Source organism: Sinocyclocheilus grahami, unplaced genomic scaffold (genome assembly GCF_001515645.1).
Source record: "Sinocyclocheilus grahami isolate Dianchi unplaced genomic scaffold, SAMN03320097.WGS_v1.1 scaffold96.1, whole genome shotgun sequence".
Lineage (NCBI taxonomy): Eukaryota > Metazoa > Chordata > Actinopteri > Cypriniformes > Cyprinidae > Sinocyclocheilus > Sinocyclocheilus grahami.
In genome coordinates, this window is record NW_015505275.1 from 2,767,617 (window position 1) to 2,787,467 (window position 19,851).

Sequence of the window (19,851 nt, forward strand, 5' to 3'; positions counted from 1 at the left end):
AAGCACGCAGAATAACATAAGCGGACTTTGAACGATTATTTGCCGCGTTGAACGATTACGTAATTGTGGCATCCATAATTGTAATCACGATTAATTGTGTAGCCCTATGATCAATGGTAAAAGGTTGTGCTGCTTAATATTTTTGCTAAAACCATGAAACTTTAAGGATTCTTAATGAATAAAATCTCTTTTGATCAATTCCATGCTTCCTTGCTGAATAAAAAATATTGAATTTATTAAAACATAAAATAAAAAAATTAATCATAGACAGATAGGGGGATTATTTAAAGCCATTGCCTTATTTTAAAATACTACTACTAATATTAATATTAATAGTGAAATTATAATGGATTATCATAATTTTCATGATTGAAAGTCTGGGTCTGGGAAGAATGTGAAAAAAAATCTTTAGTTATCTGAAATTAGCAATGTTATTAATACATGAACAAACAAACAAAAACACCAATACCTTGGGACACAAAGTGGCCAAAATGTTAAAAAAAAACATGACAGCCATAGAAAACACCAAAAAAAAACAGCAAAGTCTGTTGCGTCTGAAGAACATCTTCTCAACTATTGTCTCCACAGACAAACAAATGAGGCGTTTTCATTCATAAAACGTCTGTTTGTGTGGTCTGCACATACCAGTTAATGGAGCTATAGACTGTCATCTCAGGACAGTGACACTTAAGACACCGAGCCAAAACTAACAGAACAAGCGCTCAGAGAAAACAATGTCTTTGCTGAGAAGATGATGAAGGCGCTTTTCACTTAACATTCATTATGGGCAGATTTCTAACCAAATCTCTACAAATCCCCCATCGGAAGCTGCCCAAATCTCAGGGCATCTCAGAGCGCAATCTGGTCTTCCAATCTGCCGTGTGAGAATGAGACACTAGCTCAAGCCAGCTCCTTACTGACAGCACCCGAGTCTTCACAAATCTCCCATCTCACCGCCTGTCTCCGCTGCATTTCCTTATTCTCTTGGTCAGTCCGTCTGTCTCTCTTTATCTCCCTCCATGTCACTCTCTCTTTCGCTCCATGCACCTTATTCTCTATCTGTCTCTCGGCCCAGTTTGCTTTGCATAAAGACAGTATGCAGACACAGAGGAAATGCAGTACTCCAGCTGCCTGTATCACCAGAGAGTAATATGAATTACAAAAAAGAGAAATTGATCTAATAAGAGCCATGTTTAATATTGCAAAATGATCTTCAACTTGCAAATCCCCTTCAGGGCAATGTGAATTAGTTATGCTCATGCAGAGCAGCCTCTTAATTCGACGAATTCTGCACTACCTGCATTTGTTAAATGGCTTTCATATAGCTCAAGTAATAATGAACAGCCTGAGTGTGTGAAAGTGGCAATTATATAAACATTCAATATTTAGAAAGCATTTTATCACTTGTTGTTCGATTTAAAGTGACAGTCAGAAGACCAGAATCACCTGGTCAGTGCCGGACAGAAATCTTCTCTGCGTGTACTCTCAAAGCAGAGTGGGTGAAATCCAAAACTCAGTGTGGAAAATCCAAGATAAAATCTGGCATTTAAATTAGTAGTTCGCTCAAAAATCAAAATTCTGCCATTATTTACTCACTCTCATGCCATTCCAAACCCATATGCTGTTTACTTTTTTTCTGTGGAACATAAAAAAAAGAGACATTTTTGAAGAATCTTCACACAGGTCTTGATAGTGAGTCTGTTAAGGATAAAAAGTCTTTAAATGTAATCAATCAACTTGTGTGTTATATATATATTTCAAGTCTTCAAGTCATTTTGTAAGGAACAAACAGACATATAGGACGTTATACACAAACTCAATAATTCACTGGAACCGAATCACCGAGTTGGATTTAAGAAACGGATCAATCTAATTAGTTCATGAATCACACTTTTGAGCCAGTTCTTTTCACTCTACTAACCCTTTCCATAAATCGAACAAAACAATTAATTCAGGAACACAACTGATTCCACTCTCTAGTTCAACGCAATCATTCACGGTGGTTAACAACTCACTGGAAGGGATTATTGAAGATTGTTACAAAATAATGTAAATTTCACACAAAATTTTTGTATGACTTCAAAAGACCTGGAACATTATTCACATGATGTATTGCCTTTTATGGTGCTTTTTTTCTCAATTTTTGGAGGAGGAGGTCACTATGAACTGTTTTTGTATGGAAACAGCCTTCATAAATTTGATTAAGCATATGGTTTTGGAACCACATGAGGATGATTAAAAATTATAGAGCCTTCATTTTTTGAGTGAACTATTTATTTTACATCCTGTTTACATTTTGTCTTCATTAGCTGTTTTAAAAGCATCATAAATTCAAGCACAAGAGATTTTGCACCTTCAGAGCCAGCACTACAAACTACACCATGTCTGTATCAATGCAACAACAAAAAAAATCAGTACAGTTCAACTAGTGCTGAGGACCAGGAAACCTGATCTTAGATCAGCATTTCAACAAGAATGTTCCTCCAAGCACAGTCCTTGTAAACCGATGGTCTGCAGCGAGCAGAATAAGGGTGGCATTTTGCCAACATTCCTCAAAGGCTTTTAAAGCACAAACCCTGATAAGAACCCATGGCCAGCTGGTCACCCTTTGCTCCTCAGTGTTCATGCCGAGGCTGTCGGGGAGGAAAGGGCTAACAGCTAAACCATCCATCCTGTACTTTTTCCAACACCTTCATCTAAAAAAAACGGTTTAAAAGTCAACGTGTCCATGATGCTGATACTTTTTACATTACTTTAGCCAGGAGCGCACTGAACAGAATAATAGTAAAACAACTTAAGTGCATCAATAACAGTATATTTTGAGGTTACATGATGCTTTTTAGGAGTTCAGTCAGAGCCTTACTGCCAGTTAGTCCATTTTGAGACAGATCCCATGTTTTTTTCCATGGTAAAATGTCTTGTACCTCCATGGACTTTAGTATACAATTGGAGTTCCGTTTAAAAAGAAAAACAGCAATATTACATTATCCAAATGTCTTTTACATAAACTTAGCGCATGCAATTTAGCAGACACCTTTTCTCCAAAGAGACTCAAACTAAAAGGACAGGACAGCCAGTTTTTTTCAAGTTTATTGCTTAGAAAAATAGGAAATAGCTTCCCATGGTCTTTCTCTGGTCACGGCATGGTCCAGAATGACCAAATATCACTATCATAGGAATATTATAAACATTCTTGGACTGTCATCATGGCCAATTTCATTCTTAAATTGGCCAGTTTTTAGAACTCAATCTGCTTTGAAACTTTTATCTATCAGCTTTTAAAATGGGCATGTGGTCATTCAAAAAGAATCTCACCCAAGTCTAAATTTATATCTGAAAGAGGAAAAAAAGTAGGAAAAAAAGAACATGCTGGAAACGTTTACAACAAAACAAATCTGAGTGAGCCATAGGAAGCGTTCCAGCATCTATGTGCTTAGATTAACTGTAGAGAGAGATTTTATTACTCTAGTTTGGCTTGGTCTTACTTTAAAACTTTTACAGCTCTGTACTCAAGTATGGCTGCTTATTTAAATCACCCTCGAATAAATACAGCATACGTTTAGCTTTAGCTTTCACTGCAAATGCTCATTTTTGGCTTCTCCTTAGCATCTATTTAAAGACACAAACCAAATCCTTCCAAACCGCACAAACTGAGTTTTGCCCAAGCCGAGAGAAGTTCCTAAAAGGAACGTCTGATTCGCTGAGCCGCTGAAGTTTGATTAAGTCAGAGCGCCTGAGGCGGGAGGTCTCATCATCCCAGATAAATCTCTGGAGAGGGGAGATCGCCGGGGAGTATTACTAAAGATAAATAACGCATGGACATCATCTCACCAAAACACACATCAGGGGGAAAAAAACACACACACACACGCTACTAGAATGCAGAACCTGAAGGGTTGCGTGTCTAATGTGGAGACTAACACTCCAGTTTTTTTGTCAAATTTGTCTAAATAAATTAAAACAATAAAACACTAAAAACTAAAATCAGTGCATTTAAATGCTACAAATAAATTTACATTTTAAAACATTACAAATGTACAAAACAAAAATGGATATTAATTTTGAGATTTGATAAAGATTACGGTGTAAAAAATAAGTGTAATTTTAACTGTAAAATTTTTTAAAAACGCTACGGACAAAAACTGTTAATAGGTTAGCAGTAAGTTCCCTTACTACATACAGGGAAAAACTGTAAAATATCTATCCAGACATTTCATGTAATTTTACAGTAAAATGCTGTTAATTTGACAGTTTTTAGAAGTAAAAATAACAAATCAATGTATAATTTACAGTCAAAAACTGTAAACTGATATTCCCAGAATTCCCTGCATGACACTCCACATTTGAAAGTATTTTGTTTAAATAATCATGTTTTTTTTTTAAAGTTTTTGTTATTAGTTATGTATATTTGGGCTTTATGTTACATCTTCTGTTGTTTAATGAAAGTTGAATGCATTATTTAAGTATCATGTATGTTACCATGATGGTGTTTTGTGTTTGCATGAATGACTTCTATAGAAGTGCACCTTCTATATATTAGTATATTCTTCTGCTTGTGGCGAAGCTACTTGTGATGAGCTTTGATTCTTCATGTGGCTTTCTCTTTTACCACCTGCATTATTATGGTGGTTGTCAGTATGTTAAAGGTACAAAACAGATTTTAATAGCAGTGTGCATTGTTGAATTTACTGGTTTACATTCAAATTTTCTTGTTTGTAAATTACAGTTGTATACTGTAAAATGTACAGGTTTGGGCTGTAAATGACATGTGTTTACAGTTTTTCTGTATTTTTTACAAAATTATTCTGGCAACCACAGCTGCCAAAATTATTTAGTAAAAACTACAGAATTTATTTTACAGTGTACATTTAAGTGGTAATACATTATTACTGTTTTTAAAGACTATGAAAACGGCAAAGGTAAAAATGGAGAAATGAGCATGAACAGCTAAATATTCATTATCAACCAATACTGATAAATTAAAAATAACTTTTATATGGATAACTGATATTGTACTGTTAGGGTATATCATGCATCCCTACTTGTCTTAAAGGGGTCATATGATGCTTTTTAAAAGATCATTATTTTGTGTATTTGGTGTAACAGAATATGTTGACATGCTTTAATGTTCAAAAAACACATAATTTTTCAAATACTGTACATTATTGTAGATCTTCTCCAGTGCAAAAGATTAAAATCTCAAAATAGTCATCAACATCCCATCCATTGATGATTCAGAACACTTTTTAAGACCTTTACCACCTTTTGCCATGAATAACTTGGCAGAAGTCTTTTCCGTTTACTAAAAAAAGCAGAGATGTAGGTCAGGATTCAGTTTCAGCCCAGTTGAGGATGCCAGACCACCATTCCCCCCTCTTCTTTCCTCTTAGAGTGCAAACGATTTGACCCTGGGCATCTTCCACCTTCAACTACCCTCTGGAAGAAAAATCAATGGCTTTGGTATTCAGGACACACTGCTCCTGCTTAACCTTTGACCTTTCGACCCAGTCAGACTGCGTCAGGAGGAATATGTAGAGTTTGTCTAAAAGGGGTCAAATGTTTTTTAAAAGTATCGTCACTTAAAACACTACAGGGTGGTCCAATGCACTCTGGGAGGCAAATATGCCTTAATTTTCAATAGGAAACAAAGAAACTCCACAAATAATTCTTCAACTCAAATTAGAGTCATTCTAAGAGATCATCAAACTTTTAGATTAACATATTCCTTCAGCTGCTAACCTAAAATCACTATACATGCACTGTCTCTATCTTGCTCTCGCTCTTCTTATTTTATAGAAGACCCACCAGGAGACTATTACGACAGAATAATAGCTGTGGAAACGATTCTGCTGAAGAAACATAATATTATTAAAGTGAAGTACAATCTGCCATTGTCCCTTTCCCATCTGCTGGTGGTGTGTGATATGAGAGATTTATAGAGCAGTTCAGCATGTTAGTTTAACTGATGGCACATTCTGTGTGATAATAATCTGCCGATTGTCACAGAGGAACGAGATTAGCTCTTCCCGTCTATCTACACGCAATTATCATGCTAATTGAGAAAAAACCAAAAATATAATCGAAATCTGAAGTGAAAGCAGCATTGCTGTATCGCTAAGCGCTATGGATAACTGTGGTTGAATGGTTTGCTCAGTGGGCTTTGAGGGACACACTGAATGGTCCACGTACTGTATGCTTCAGCCAGCAGTTAATTAACAGGCCACAAAAGGTAAAGTATCTGTCTAAAAAGGTCTTGCCCATGTTGTGACCTCAAAGGCAGAGATATAGCAATTCAAAATAATTTTTTTCATATTCTTACATATAAATTATGCTGCCTATTTAGGGCTGCACAGTTAATTAGAATAAAATCACATATAGGATCGCCTGTTACAGCGGTCTCAGAGCTGAATGCTCCACACAAACTCCAATTTGCTTATAATGTGCCTTATAATGGGAGTTAATGTGCATTAATGTGCATTAATGTGCTTATAATGTGTATTCTGACATTTACAAATTTCTCTTGAGTCATTATACAAATAAATAACAACACTGGGTCACAGAAAAGGAAGAAATGACAGCAATATATCAGATGAAATGATGTGCAAGTGAAGAAATTAGAACAAATACATTACCAATAAAATATAATATATATATATATATAAACTTTACTTTTTTATTATTTATCATTTTTACTCATACATCTAATAGGTTCCTTGAGTCAAGGTGTTGCAAATAAATATAAAATATACATATACCATTTAATTTGATTGAACTTGAATATTAATTTAATATTAACTTAATACTAATACTGCTATTATTAATTAGACTTTTTATTAATTAAATTTTTTTACTTTAGCAAATGAGGCATAAATGCAAATATTTTTCAATATTTCCCAAAACTTAATTCAATTTGTTGACCAAATCATGCAGCCACATATAGTATCCATTCAGTGAATTGGAAGGGGGGAATATGGCTGTGAAGGTGGGCTTCATGGAGCAAAAAAGACCTCAAAAGCCAACTAATGCATTTGTAAGCCTATTTTCACCCTATATTCAAGCTCATATATTCCATGTGACACACCCTGGGGAAGAAGTCCAGTTACTGTTAGTATATGATGATGAGATACACCGGAGATATTTTTAGGGGGCCTGTCTAGAGGGAGGTTTGAGTGGGACGGGGGGCAGACTTGATTATTTCATGGAGTCTTGAACGCCTCCCAGTAATATCCACTGTGATCACTATATGATGACACAAGGGACTGGAGAGCGAGAGAGAGAGAGAGAGAGAGAGAGAGAGAGAGAGAGAGAGAGAGAGAGAGAGAGAGTGAGAGAGAGACACAGTGTGAGAGAGACACAGAGGAGAAGCGGAGGAGAGACAATCTAGGTATATGCCTGTAGTGAGAGATGCATTAGGGGTAATATCAGTCTCTGTGGTTGAAATGTGTTTATGGCGAGTTGTTTTTCATACATCAGAGATTGCTCCGCAGGGATGAGCTGCAGGCCAACACGCAGATAATGTGAGAAAGCAATAAAGCAAGATCAAACGAAGCAGCCTGGAAGCACTACACCAGAAATGTGTGTGCGCGTGTCTGTGGGAGAGAGATATTTGCTGGTACCTGTTATATCACAAATAGCTTGTAAGGATAAAAGACCAAAAAAGACTGTGATGTACATGCACACATGCATTTCCCTTCCTACATGCACAGCTGATTATCATATGGTTAACGGTCGGTGGGACATACTTGAGGAATGTGAGGTGGTGGTCGGGGGGGGGTTATTAGCGAACGCTCTGGACGAGAGCCAGGGGGGTTATTTTATACCCCTTCCTCAAGTCTGGCCCCCATATCCACAGCCAGGCCTAAAAATAACCCCCGTCTCTAAAAGAGCATTTGCAGAAACATAGTGCAAGTGGGACGTCTGTTTCTAATCTGAAACTCGACAGGGTCCAAACCAAACCCAGGTTATCTGCACACACTCACAGAAATTGGCTCAGACGTACAAAGCAGATATTGAGTTTTAAACCTTCAGATTGGCCTCTTTCTGAGAACTGCACGAGAATGCCTTCGCAGTATCTACAAAGGTCATACTAGACTTTCTATTTATAGGGGGCTTGGAAATCGGAGGGATTTGAAAATGGCACTAGTGGTCACGCTAAATGTACACTACAAAGTTCATGCTAAAACACACCTGAGGATGAATCACAAACCGGATGGCATGATGGTGTATACTGTGCAACAGTAAATATACTTGCAGGGCTATCAGTAGGTACGACTGGTTGACATTATTTATGTGTGAAGACATAGAGTTTTATTAAAGGGACAAACCCAAAAATAAAAATTCTGTTATTTTATTCACCCTCATGTTGTTCCAAACCTGTATGAGTTTCTTTCTTATGTTGAACATAAAAGAAGATATTTTGAAGAATTCTGAAGAACCAAACATTTGTTGGTCCCCATTGACTTCCATAGAAAGGAAGGAAATACTATGGAATTCAATGGAGGCCATCAACTGTTTGATTACCAGCATTCTTCAAAATATCTTCATTTATGTTCTACATAAGAAAGAAACTCAAACAGGTTTGGAATGACATGAGGGTGAGTAAATGATGACAAAATACATTTTTGTGTGAACTATCCCTTTAAGGCATTTGGCAGAGGTTAGCTGACAAGGTGCATTAATATAGAATTTAACGGATATGCAGGTGCAGTTGTGTGTGTGTGTGTGTGTGTGTGTGTGTGTGCGCGCGCAAATTGGCTGATCCAATCAAATTTCAGGATCTAAAATAAAATAAAACATTTATACTTTTTAAATAATAGATTTATTGTTCAAGTGTTACATAATATGAAGCCATTTTTGCCAGACTTGAATTCTTACGAATAATCTTATCTTTTGGTTTGCATCCATCAAGTTCCAAATAAATCTAATGAAATGAGAACGCTTTCATTAATAGCATATTTCACTGCATTATCCAAAACTAGGCATGTTTGTTTATTATATAAACCTTTTTTTTTTTTACAGAATTCCCAGTAAAACAAAAATACTCAGTCACACTTGAAAATTTCAATGTATTACAAATATCAGCCAAATGACGTCATGCTTTTCTCAGAATTAACTTTCATCATGATTTTCTCAGAACTATTTTTCTCGCAATTACTTTAAATCCATTGGTCCCAAGATGATTTATCAGTTGTTTTATAAATCTATGTGAACACAGTTTTAAAGTTATTTTTGCGTTTTGAAGTTATTTTGTAGGGATGTAACGATTAACCGCGAGCCAGTTGAAAATCGATTCAAATATGTGACGATTCAAATCGGTTGAGATGCTAAACAAATCGCGATTCATTTAGGTGTAGGAGTTTATATGAATGTCTGAGGGGTACTTATTGTCTTTAGAAAAGTTTAGATGGTATTTTTTCTTTTCATCTTGCCTCTGTATAATGCATATTAAAGTTCTTAAGTGCAGTGCTGCTTTGCTTACAGCGGAAACCAAGGAAACGCTTTAAGCGCCACCTGCTGGCAGAGAGTGAATCTGCGTCTCATTCAGCTCGTCCGCTGTTTCATGCAGATATTTTTATGTATAGTTTCACAAAACTGAAGTCAAACCATTCTGTTTTTGCTTCAAATTTCGAAATTATACAATCCAATTTAGATTAAAAACTGCTCATGTTGCATGTATGTAGCATCTTTGTTTGGATCATGATTAAAATGCAGTGGTTGCCTCTCATTTTAAATGGAAAGAGCACAGACAAAGCCTTATTTTGTTTATATGAAGAGATTTATTTTATTTGTGTTACTTATTTATTTGATTTAGGGCTTGTTTTAACATTTCAATTTAGTTTTGTTATTTACATTTACATTATATTTAAATGTTGTCATTTAGCAGACACTTTTATCCAAAGCGACTTATAAATGAGGACAATAGAAGCAATCAAAACCAACAAAAGAGCAATAATATGCAAGTGCTATATTAGTATATTATTATAGTGTTATTAGGGATGCTCTGATCGATCGGACAGAGATTGGTATCAGCCGATAATCACATTTCATGACTCGATCGGTACTCACTATTTGGCCGATCTCACGAACCGATCGCAATTTGACGATGTCAACGCCTGACCACGTACATGTGTAGGGACGTAAATGATTTTAAGCCACAGTCATGTCATCGCCGGTGTGGAAATGCTATGACGTTTCGAGAAACAATGAAAAATTGATCTGTGCCTCACTGCACAAGTCTGCTGCGCATTACGTCTCCACGGGAACCGGAGCTGATCGCGGCCGCTCTAGTCAGTGCTTGTGTTTATGCAGCCGCGGCATGTTTCTCTCTTTTGTGAGTTGGCACAGCATGGAGGACGGAACAAAACCTCGTCTGAGCCGTATCGCTGATCGTGGGCTGCTTTTAAATGAACGTTTATTTATAAAACAAAATATCTTCTTTGGCCATATTAGCCTACTCAATAGCATTAACACAGGCTTTACTCCTTTCAAACTTTATCTGGAATGTCACAATTTCTGTCACTGCCACTGCCACTTCCCGATCAGGCGAACGAACACACACACGTTTTGATATTGTGGCGAGCGCCACAAATAAATAAATGTATGGGAAACACATCCCACAGCACAACCACCTGAGCCCAACTTAAGTCTACTCATCACCTTAACTTTAACTGCGTTTGTAGCCGGTGCCATAGCCAGACTGATAAACAAACACAGACCTGAAGTTAACTTCGGGCTGGGCAAGGCGCGTGCGCCCGATGAAACTGTCTATATAAAGCTTGAAGCATCAGAATCGGCATCGGTATCAGCCGATCACCATGACAAGAAATTGGTACTCAGTATCGGCTGCAAAAATCCTGATCGGATTTGAACACTTAGCACCCCTAAGTGTTATATTTCAATTTCACAAAGAAATGTGCAGCATTTTGTCCAAGCAATAATAAAAGGACACATTTAACTTATAATTTGTCTTAAATCTCATTTCGTAAAAAAAAAAAAAAATTTATTAAAAATCGTGAATTGAAACGAATAGTGAGTTGAGTGAATCATTACATCTCTATTATTTTTTTACTTGGTTTATAATGTGCATTTTGTTTCATAATGCAAAGACATTCATACATTTTCCATGCGTATTTTCAAGGCCACTGTATATGCATTAATATATAATAAAAATATATTTTTAAAATCGTATATACAATAACTTGTACCAAGATACAAGGTTTTAGTAATACCACCTGCGCCAACGCACACACAAAATAAATTTCAACTTCTGCTGTGTTTCGGTGCTAGTCCTGGCTGAGTGACGGGTGGTGTTGCGCTACCTTGGGATTCCACGGCCTCTGTGAGAGGAAGAATCTCCTTATCTTCAAGCTGTAATTTCCTGCTCCGTTTCACTCTTTAAAGCCATAAAAATTTTCATTTTAAAAACATGCAGTGAGGCAGTCAAGTCATTTATCCAGCACTAACTCTGATGAGTGCATTTCAGATGCTCTTTATAGCCGCCTATAAAAGTTACAGCAAAACAAAACACAAACAAACCTGAAACACTCAGAGAGACTCTTAAAGGTCACCGTCATGCCAATAATATAAAACACATATATAAAAGGCCTTTTTTCTTGCTTAGAGCCTGTCAATAATGCTGAACACCTGAGAAACACCAGAAACAATCAGCAGTTTCAGCATTAATCCAAACACTGAGAATCAACCACCGACTAGTCGATTAGTGAGGCTTACGGTTTTATCTTAGGAATGTACCAATTAGGGGTGGGCGATATACTGGTAGACACGATTAACTGGTAGAAATTTGTCAACCATTAGAGATTTTGAACTATCGTCTCTATCACGGTAACATGCTCATGTGACATTGCTGTGCTACGTGGTCACGAAAACGTATTGTTTACATGCGTTTTTAAACATTGCCATTTAAAAACAATTGATTTTAAGCCGATGCAATTAGCACTATATGAAGCATGTGAAGACGGAGCTCAGAGCGCGGGAGTATTGAACTTGAGTTATTTTTGCTGCTTTATAAGCCTTGAACAGTTAAATACACACACCTGTATGTGTCAAAATCTATGCCCATCTTTGCAAGTATCCTCATAAATACAGTAATTAAGGTTAAGTGAAAGAAAACAGCTGAGAAAGAAAACACGTGTAACAGACAGTATATTGGATCCAGACAGCTCTTAATGTGACAGCAGTCTAATATTTCTGCTGTCTGTCATTCATATTAATGAAGCAACAAAAGAGAGAAAATCTCTCGCTGCTCGACTAAACCACTTTTGTAACTTTAATAACAAGAAATATACATTTAATTTACACAGAAAAGAATATGAAGCGCTTTTATACATTTGATTACTTTATACAATGTATATAGCATTTCTTATTTATTTGTTGTACTATAGTTTTTTTTGTCTTATTGCTTGTAATTATTTTCATATTCTTATTTAATCACTGTTACTTGTCTTCAGTAAGCTTGAGTTTTTTTGTTTGCACTTTAATTTAGGCTATCATTCGTTTTTTTTGCGATATAGCTAGGCACTGGTGACAAGAATTATGACATTTCTATGGTATCAAATTTTGATATCATAAAGACCTCATTTAAAGCAAAAATAAATATATTGTGATATATATTGTTACTGCGAAATAAAATTACTCCTATTGTGATAAGATTTTGGTCATATCTCCCACCCCTAGTACCAATATAAAAAGTCTGACTGATACCAATAAGCTGATATACTAATTGTACTCAAACATTACATATTATTACAGTATAAAAATATATATTTTGATATATGCGAAAGATTACATTTAAAATTTATTAAATTATGTGTTATTTAGATTAATTTTAAGTGAGCATTAGATGAGAGATGTAAGGCTATTTTAGAGTAAAATTAATACGCACAAAGAAATATCTAACCCCAAAATTGGATATATTTGATTTGTTTGCAATAAAATTCCCTCTTGGACAAGCGTCTTTAAATTAATCCTGCCACATTCACAGAGAAAAATCTTCTCCCCTTCCGTTGTGCTCAGTCTAGCCATTTTTGGACATAATAACCAGTCTTATGTAAACACCCCCTAAGAAACCCATCCAATAATCCATCAGGTGAACCTGAAAGCAGTCTAATTACCCAAGGCTTCCAGTTCAGGCAACCCACGGACTAGTTGATTTTAAAAATGTGTAGTTTTGCACATTCCCAGGAGGAAACCACTCACTCTTCAAATCAGATTCCATCCTCTAAATTCATTAGAGGGTGATGAAAGCAACATAAATGGCTCCATAATAACCTATATCAGATTATCCATGTATGAACAATGGTTTATCTTCCACCACAAGTGGGAAGAATGGTTAATATTACGTCCTTCTTGAGGCATTCTGGGAAATAAACATATTATAAAGGAGCCCTGAGAGTTTAAAACCAGATTAGAAAGTTGAAGGCTAACAACAATTCCAGCACAAGCAGGTAATCAATGCAGCAGGAAGAGTTGTTCCATTATAAAGTGATTAAGAGATCATTTAAAGCACAATCTGGAGCAACCCCAAGCCCACCACCCTGGAGTGAGACAATCAATAACCTGTATGTATGGAGAACAGTAATTAAAATGGAGAGCTTCAGTTTGCAGTGGGAGAACGAGAGGCTTTCGGATGGCGGTTTGGGGAGGAAAGCCCGTGGATGTGAGCTCAGCTTTGAATTCTAGCATACCAATGTGACAAGTACAAAAAGGTGTCTGTGTGGAGTCTGGAGGCTGAGGATATGGTTGAATATTCTAATGAGGCGAATGGGGTAATCATGACTCCATAATCAGGTGGAAGAAAAAAGAAATAATAAAAACAATGACACACTTCAGCGATTTCACACGGTTATCACTCAGTCTCCATTTAGCTCTCATTACTCAGCTAGCCTTACATTCTTAAAGATGACAGTTTGTGTAGGCAGCGACTTCTTTCCTCATGAATCACAATGTGTGCGTGAGGACGTGATCCACATGGTGTATTTGTTTTCACAGAACTGACAAAAGAAATGTAATGATATTCATTACATTTATAAGGTCAAATTTTGACAGCTAATAAAAGACAGTATGGGTTTATAACTTCTTTTTAATGAAGGATGCACAATATATTGGTCATAGTCATTTTATTTAGTATTGGTTTCTATATTTGTTTGTGCATACTCACTTGCACAAATTAAAATTTTAAAATACCCCTGTTGTCTTCTAATGCTCACTGAAAGTATTTAAAGACTATTTAATGTAATATTAAGCAAATCTCATTATGATACATTTACTATAGCATTTAAGATGATTGATTTTAGTTTTTAGCACTTTATTTTTAAATGATTTCCCATTGAAGAATAAAACAAAATAAAATAAAAATAGCCTTTTTTTATATTGGCCATTTATCAGTTAGCAGCCAAAACATTCAATTTTATTCAGAATTCTATTATTGGTGCATTTGTATTATTAATAATTGATTAAACAAATAAAAACATAAAATAAAATATTATTCTTGTAATTCCTATAATCTCCATCTAAGTGACAACAGCTTTTGACAGGAGAAACACAATCGCTGTCATGTTTATTTTGTCATGAAAGCCATCAAAGCAATAAAAAAGTTGCTTTGGACCTCATCAGACATCTGTTAGATCAGGATTTTCAAATCCACTTTGTCTTACCTACATGCAACTCATTACAAGCATGGAAATGAATGAAACATCATCTGTAGTGAACAAAGATATTGTACTCAGCAAGCGATCTGCCTTTCCTTTTTCTGCATTTAATCTCTCTAGGTATAGTACAAGTTATTGACTCATTGAAAGTTATTGAAACATGTTATGTTTGTATAGACATTTGCTGGAGAACTGGACCCCTAAATCTAATGTCAGTTTTTACAAAATGCATGCAATAATAATTTTAACAAACACTACATGGGCAATGAATCATTGACAGACAGACACTCCCTGCTTATCCCAAAATTCAGCCATGCTACAGCCTTTTTTGTGCCATGATTTTTACTGTCCCAATCTGGCCACCCCATTAAAATATCCTGGAGGCATCACAGCCTGCCTTACACTAGAGTAAGAATAGAACTGGTACTTGGACTCTGCTGAAGATTTCAACAGAATTACCTTAAGTGTGAATGTGTGACAAATTAGAATCATCGACCACCAACAACTTGATAACAGAGTATAGCACAACGATGCCATTCATTACAGCAGATTACGGAGGCCTGCCAGAGATGCCACAACCTCTCAGCTGGAATCCTAAACCTGTAAGGCTATTTAGCATTTGTGCATTTGTATATAACGCCGGGACTCGCAACTTCTGGAGATGCTCATAATAGCTGGAACGCCACAAGTTGTACCCACCCAGAGAGAGGAGGCCAGGTTTGAAGGCCAAGGCCCACTGATCGCGCTGCCATGCTGGGGCTGGCTGCCCCCGCAAGAGGGCTGCGTAATGGATGATGCCGAGGCCCTAGGTCTGACAGGTAATAATTCACTCCCCAGGGGTACGAGACCCCTCACTGGACTAAGGCAGCCAGGCAGGAACAACAGCTCTCATTCCACTGCACCCCAACAGCCTCGTAACCCTCTTCTCCAGGTGCATCTTCCAGCTATTGGCTACCCTGTTGCTACGGGTTACAACAATCAACATGAAATATGAGGGGCCATTATAGTGCAGAGTGAACTCCCCAGAGTAACTAATTGAAAGTGATCCATTGTGTCTCACAGCCGGTCCAGAACAGGTACACGGTGGTTGTTTAGTCCACATTCAAATGTAGAGAATGAATTGACTTGCATTTGTTCCATTCTAGAGTTTCAATCCATCATAAAAATGGCTATGAATAACTAAAGCAGAGTAACAAGTCTCCAAAGTAAATTGTCCTTGTCTGATGAAATGGGGGGGGGGGGGGGGGGAAAACAAACCCCCTTACTTGGGTCACTTCAGAATTACTGGTTGAATATTTTAAGTGCACTTATATTGCAATTATGGAGTATGGACCAAACCTACTTATTAAATAACAGTTATCAAATGTTTAAAAAAAGAGAAAGAAATACCACAGGAAAATGTCTAATGATAGCTCAGTGAGCTATTCATTATTCAATAACACTTAGATGATTCAAGGCAACCTCGGGGTAGATGCCAGAAATATACCTCCTGCACCCGGAGGGATGAACCCTTCAAGCTACTCTTAGTTTTGCTCACGGTTGAATTTTATCAGGGACAAAAGTGTTTTAAGAAATCTAAAGCAGGGTCAAACAGTAACCAGCACTTGGAGCAAAAACATCATCGAAAGTGACAAAAAACAAAACGTTGGGGCAAAAATGACTGATCTATAACAAAGGAACCAGTAATGTTCTCAAGCAAAGCATTTGTGTTATGATATGTACCGATATTACAGAAGCTTTTGTATTTGATACTATAGATGATGGCTTTGATCCAAATGTAGCACCAAAGCTATTTTAGCTCTCATTACCCTAAGAGCCATTAGGAGCGCACAGCCATCCACTGCACACGGCTAGCGTAACATCATTTGGGACAAAACTACAGCAGTGGAAATTGGAAATAAAATTACACCCAGGCTATATGCATCATTACCCTACCTAGAGGCAGCCACGATGGGCTAAGACAAAACTAGAGGTTAATTTAAAGGAAAAATGCCTCCTGTGTCCTGTACATGTCTGACTATCAAAGATCTCCTTCTAGACGAGCAGGTTAATAATTATAGAGGATCATTAGGGTTTAAACCATGCTTTTAACCAAAACAAAGACTAGAGATGTCTGTACCTGTGCTCATTCCAAATGGATCTGGCTGCCAAATAGTTTTGCTCCAAAATGACAGTTAAATAATTGAGAACTATTCTCGGTAAAATTGCCAAAGCAATCTGCGAGCAAAATGCAGCTTCCGGCAATTTCCCATTTCATGTACTCTTTCCTTGGTCACAACATGTTCAAAAATTGTAGTTGTTTTTTTTGTATACAGCTTGAACAGATTTGACTTAAAGGTACAGTTCATCCTAAAATGAAAATTCCATCATTAACTTTCTGTCTTTTGTAGAACACAAAAGAAAATGTCTCTTCTTTTGTACATACGATGAAAGTCAATTGGGGTCAAATGTTGTTTGTACTCCGACGTTCTTGCACGTTCAGCAGAAGAAAAATATCATGCAGGCTTGGAATGAAATATGGGTGAGTAAATGATGACAGAATGTTCATTTTTTAAACTAGTCTTTTAAAGGAAGAAGAACAGACACATTTTCCACAGAACAACAAGTGAGCGTTGACCTCCAGCAATTCAAAAGCCAGCACAGTATATTCAAGGGTAATTGTAACACATAAACAATATCTAATAGTCTTAAAATCAGCGAAGTAAAGCAGAGAGAAAAGCTATTTAAGTGGAAAACATCACACTCTCTGACTGTATTCATAATGCTGGAACCCATTAAAATTCTACTTGGGTCACTTCAGAATTACTGGTTGAATATTTTAAGTGCACTTATATTGCAATTATGGAGTATGGACCAAACCTACTTATTAAATAACAGTTATCAAATGTTTAAAAAAAGAGAAAGAAATACCACAGGAAAATGTCTAATGATAGCTCAGTGAGCTATTCATTATTCAATAACACTTAGATGATTCAAGGCAACCTCGGGGTAATTTGTGCACTATCACCACAGTAAATATCTGTAAGCGTAATTAATTCGCCGCCACACAGCTGGTAAAGGTGCGCAACACGCTGAATGAGTACTGCACTCTCAGTTCTGTGCCCAACTCCTCCAAAACCACCGATCAGCAGTCCAAAACCAGCACGCCCGTCTTTCTGGACTAGGGTATACGGCTTCCTCTTTATATTCTACTGTCCATCTTACTAGTGCCGCGCGCTTGTTATCTAAACAACTGAACGCTTTCGTGCAGCGATTGTAACCGCAGACACGATAAGTGTTTCACGTGCAAACACTAGTCTAACCAGTACAGGTTCAACTGGAAAACGGAAATACTTCACGTGTCATCATGTGTTTCTCATCAACATGACCAACGTGTGTTCTCTATGTTGTCAACAACTAGCCTATGTCACAGCATTAGGACAACCCGGTGGTTTTGATTTCCATGAGCCAAGAAGACCAGTGCCTTGCGTAGCCTATACACGTTTGAAGAACACCTAAAACGTGCAAAACTAAGAATATGACGAGTAAATCAGATCAGACCCGCATTGTCTGTAGCAATAAAGGCTGCGTTCATGTCGCCACTGACTGCAATATTTACCGACCTGAAACGATACCTGCTTCCCCCCCCAAAACTGTGCAAAAAATCGCAGTGTGTTTCCATCCTATCCAAACTTCGCTGACTGTCACGACCAGAGTTCAAATCATGTAAACCGACACGAAGAAAAAACTTCTTACAAAGGAGAAAACCAGCTCATTTACCTTTGCTTGCCTTTTTAATTTTCCTTTGTGCTCGTGCAAAGGGATGATTCCTTGCAGACGCGAAGCTCGTCCGTATTAAAACACAGACGAAAAGGAAAAGCAGGTTGTTTGTTTAGTGTTCCCTCAATTGGTTCGTTGTGTTCATTAATCGCATTGGTAAGAGCGGAGCACCCTTTGGCACACACAGTAGACACACGCCTATGAAAAAGCAAGACTGCGCTAAAACTCTATTACACTGTGAACGATCGCCCCCAAACCACGCCCCTGACTTTCGAGTGACAGGTCGCTTGCCCAATCGGAATCCGCTGAAGTGTTTTGGACGTTCTCTTTAAAAGTTTCTCATAATCCCCGCCCAAAACGTGAACTGTTTGAACTGTAGATCCTTTTACATGACTAGTCCATTAAATGTCCAAAACAGCTGGCCAGAAAAGAGCCAATAGTGTATGAGGTAATTGCATTTAGAATGACCTCATAAAATAAAGGCGTTTGCTCCAATATGGGGATTTGTAACGTTCAGCAAAATAACATTTTACTAAGAGATAATATTTTCCCCCTGGCATTCATTTTTACAGGTATTTTTTATCTTTTTTTTCCTATCCACAAAACAACTGTGTTGACAATCTATTATGTCAGATATTTAAAATAAGTTAATTTAAATACATTCTCAGCATAGAACAATTTCTGGCTGTTACTCATCATTAAATTCAGATCAACTTCACATACAAAGATAATTATAAATAATTCACAAACTCTCATAGCATAATAAACGCTCTGCTAGAAAACATTTTACAGATCTGGCTTAGAATACAATATTATGAATTGTTAAAAATAATTTATGTGAAAACTATACATATACACACAGCACACACACATATACAGTAGTCAACATTTGAAGTGGATCAAAACCTTCCATCAAAGTTAACAATACCCATTCTTGTCTTTGATGAACTTTTTTTTGATCCACTTCAAATGTTTGACTACTATATACACATTTGAAATATTTGGGCAATTTTTGACCTGTGCCCTGGTTCGTTTCTGACCCTCATTGGCTTTATACTTTAAATACTTTAACATACTTTAAAGAGCAAACATTCAACAGTGTGGTTTTGGTCACACTGGAGGTTCTCTGGACTAAAGCAGAGAGGAGATCAACTTGGTTCAGTGGGCACTTTTAGAGAGCTCAGCTCTCCCTTGACGGGAGATTTCCAACAGAGCTTAGCCATGGACCATAAAACCTGGGCGTTTCGCAGCGGTCAGACACTTAAGTCCATGTGATTTTGTTGAACACAATTTTTTCTTTCCATTTACATGTTGTTGTAACACATGTAAGGGAAAAATAACATGAAACAGTAACTAAGCAATCGTTCAATTAGAGCTCTAGAATCCACTGGTGTTTCATTGTTGACTTGAGATGCAGTACATAGAC

The 19,851-nt window shown here is 37.0% G+C and overlaps 1 protein-coding gene across 4 annotated transcripts in view; it reads right to left on the reverse strand.

The window, feature by feature from the left end:
* LOC107587820 (semaphorin-6D-like) overlaps positions 1-18,618 on the reverse strand; it is a 152,159-nt gene extending 133,541 nt beyond the window's left edge. For all 4 annotated transcript variants that reach the window (XM_016275758.1, XM_016275761.1, XM_016275760.1 and 1 more), the window contains exon 1: positions 18,426-18,618. The gene's annotated coding sequence lies outside the window, so the exon portion shown is untranslated. The remainder of the gene's footprint in view (positions 1-18,425) is intronic.
* Between the last annotated feature and the right edge of the window lie 1,233 nt (positions 18,619-19,851).